This window comes from Cynocephalus volans, chromosome 13 (genome assembly GCF_027409185.1).
Source record: "Cynocephalus volans isolate mCynVol1 chromosome 13, mCynVol1.pri, whole genome shotgun sequence".
NCBI lineage: Eukaryota > Metazoa > Chordata > Mammalia > Dermoptera > Cynocephalidae > Cynocephalus > Cynocephalus volans.
Window position 1 is genome coordinate 88,608,527 of NC_084472.1, and position 3,385 is coordinate 88,611,911.

Here is a 3,385-nt window from a genome sequence, read left to right on the forward strand (position 1 = left end):
TCAAACGACCTCTACAAGTTAGAGGGAATGTCAGAGAAAATCTTAAAATGCCAGTGTATAAATTTACATTTAAAATCAAATACAGATTTAGACAAAACTGATTTGTATGAAGAGTTAAATCTTTTTTAGAAAAATTATCTCTACGTGTGCTAAAACGTATATTTCAAAGTAATTTATCAGAAATTCATCCCAATGCTGTCACAGCTCCAGAAACAGTTTCATCCTTCTCAAAATCAAAAATTATCAAAATTCGTTTGTGATCTTGCATTTCCCAAGAGTGACTGATATTCCTTTTAATGATATCAATAGAAAATCAAATTGCTGAAAGTAGAAATTTTGATGATCTGATAAATGAATTTACAGAAAAGCAAGCCTGAAAAATCTTATGTTAAATCCAAATATTACATTTTAAAAGTATTATTTATCATATTATATAAAATTATGATAGACAATGGAGTGTTATTTAGCACTAAACAGAAATGAGCTATCAAGGAGGAAAAAACATGGAGGAAACTTAAATGCATATTACTAAGTGAAAAGAAGCCAGTCTGAAAATTTACATACATACTGTGAACCTAAAACTGCTCTAAACAATAAAGGTGGTGAGGCTTAGGGAGGGGATAGGCAAAAGACCTGAACAGACACTCACCAAAAAATTTATAGAAATTGCAAATAAGTATATGAAAAGATGCTCAATATTATGTTATAAGGGAATTGAAAATTAAAACAACAATGGGATACCATTACACACCTATCGGAATGGCAAAAATCCAAAACACTGACAACACCAATTGCTGGCAAGGATGTGGAGCTGGTGGGAATGCAAATGGTATAGTCACTCTGGAAGACAGTTTGGCAGTTTTTTTATAAAATAAAACATACGCTTACCATATGACCCAGCAGTTGTGCTCCTTGGTACTTACCCAAATGAGTTGAAACTTAGGTCTACACAAAAACCTGCACGTGGATGTTTATAGCAACTTTACTATAATTGCCAAAACTTGGAAGCAACCAAGATGTCCTTTAGTAGGTGAGTGGATAAATAAACTGTGGTGCATTCAATATGACTCAGTGCTAAAAAGAAATGAGCTGTCAAACCGTAAAAAGACATGGAGGAACCTTATATGAATATTACTAAGTGAAAGAAGCCAATCTGAAAAGACTACATACTGTGTAAACCAACTATATGACATTCTGGAAAAGGCAAAGCCTTGCAGACAATGAAAGGATTAGCGATTGCCAGGGGTTAGTGGGAAGACAGAGATAAAAAGGTGGAGGAACACAGAGTATTTTTATGGCAGTGAAATTTTTGTTTATGGCAGTGAAATTTTATGTATGACATTGTAATGGTGGATATATGTCATTATACATTTGACAAAACCCATGGAATGTACAACACCAAGAGTAAATCCTAATGTAAACTATGAGCTTCGGGTGATAATAATGTGTCAATGTAGGCTCATCAATTGTAACAAAAGTAGTGCTCTGGTGTGGGATGGTGATAGTGGAGCAAGCTGTGAATGTGCTGGGGAAAGAAGTATATGGGAACTCTCTTTACTCTCTGCTCAATTTTGCTGTAAACCTAAAACTTTTCTTAAAAAATAAAGTCTATTTTGTTAAAGTTGGAGGAAAAAACTATGAGACACAAAAAAGCAAGAAAAAGCAACTTGTTAAGAGAAAGTAATCAAAAGAACTAGATCCAGAAATACCCCCATGTTAGAACTATCTTGATAACTATGATTAATATGTTAAAGGAACTAGTGCAAAATGTGGGCAAAATGCATGAATGAATGAGAATTTTAACAGAGAGATAGAAAACATTTTAAAAAGTAAAATAACGTAGAGCTGGCTGGTTAGCTTACTTGGGAGAGTGTGGTGCTGATAGCACCAAGATCAAGGGTTTGGCTCTCCCATACCAGACAAAAAACTTGGTGTTAGAGGTAGAGAATTCCTGCAATAAGCTTATCAGCAGATTGGGCAGAGCTAAGGAAAGGATCAATGAATATGAAGATAGGTTAATAGAAATTCTCCAAACTGAAACATAGAGAGAAAAATGCATATTAAAAACTACAATAACAAAAACTGGGCCAACCAAGAGCTGTGGGACAGCATCAAACAGCCTACTATATATGTATTTGGAATCCCAGAAGTAAAAAGGAGAGAGAATGGCACAAAAGAAATATTTACAGAGATAATTGTAGGGAATTTTCCAAAATTAATGAAAGATAGTAAATCACAGATTCAAGAAACTCAGAGAACTCCAAGCAGGAGAAAAAAATCATTCAGGCACATTATGGTCAAATTACCAGATCTCTGTACAGGATAGGCACACACACAAAAAAATCTTGAAAGTGGCCAGAGTAAAAAGAAACATTATATACACCATGCAAGCCAAAAGACAATGAAGCGGGATTTTTAAAATGTGAAAGAAAACAAACAAAAAACGGACCAGGAATTCAGTATGGCAGAAATATCTTTCAAAAATGAAAGTGAAATAAATATTTCTTAAGAAAAACATAAGTTGAGAGAATTAATTGCCAGCAGAACTTCACTATAAGAAATGTTAAAAGAAGTTCTTGAGTCAGAAGAAATATAATAACAAATAGAGATTATGATCTACACAAAATAATGAGGCATGATGTGAATGGTAAAAAACAAACAAGGAAAATATGAAATACATTTTTCTTATTTTCAATTTCTTTAAAAGACAGTTGATTTTAAATAAAAATAGTAATAAGGGGGTTATAATAAATGTAACATTAAAATGTGTGAAAACCATAGTATATAGGATGGGAGGAAAGAAATGAAAATACACAGTTGTAAGGTTCTTAACACTATACAGGAAGAAGTATAATACTCATATTATTTGAAAGTAGACTGTGATAAATTAAAGATATATAATGTAACCCAAGAAAAGTGGTTCTCAAGTGGGGACAGTTTTGCTCTACAGTGGACACTTAACAAATGTCTGAAAGTATTTTTATTGTAACAACTGGGGGTGGGGATAAAGTGTACTATTGGCTTGTTTAGTAGAATGCTCCTAAACATCCTAAAATGCACAGCACAGCCCTCTATAACAAACTATTTTACTCAAAATGCAAATTGTGCTGAGATTGAGAAACCCTTCCTTGGAGCAAATACTAAAAACAATAAAGCAAAGACTTATTGCTAATAAGTCAATAGTAAAGATAAAATGGAACCATAAAAAATCTATCAGGTCATGCAAAAGAAGGCAATAAAGAGCAAAAAAGAAGAAAAAGAAAAAGAATAGATAAGATACAAAGAAAACAACTAGCAAGAATAGATAGGACAAGTAGAAAAAAAAAAACTACCAAGATTAAATTAAGCCATATCAGTAATTACATTAAATGGTAAGTGGTCAAAC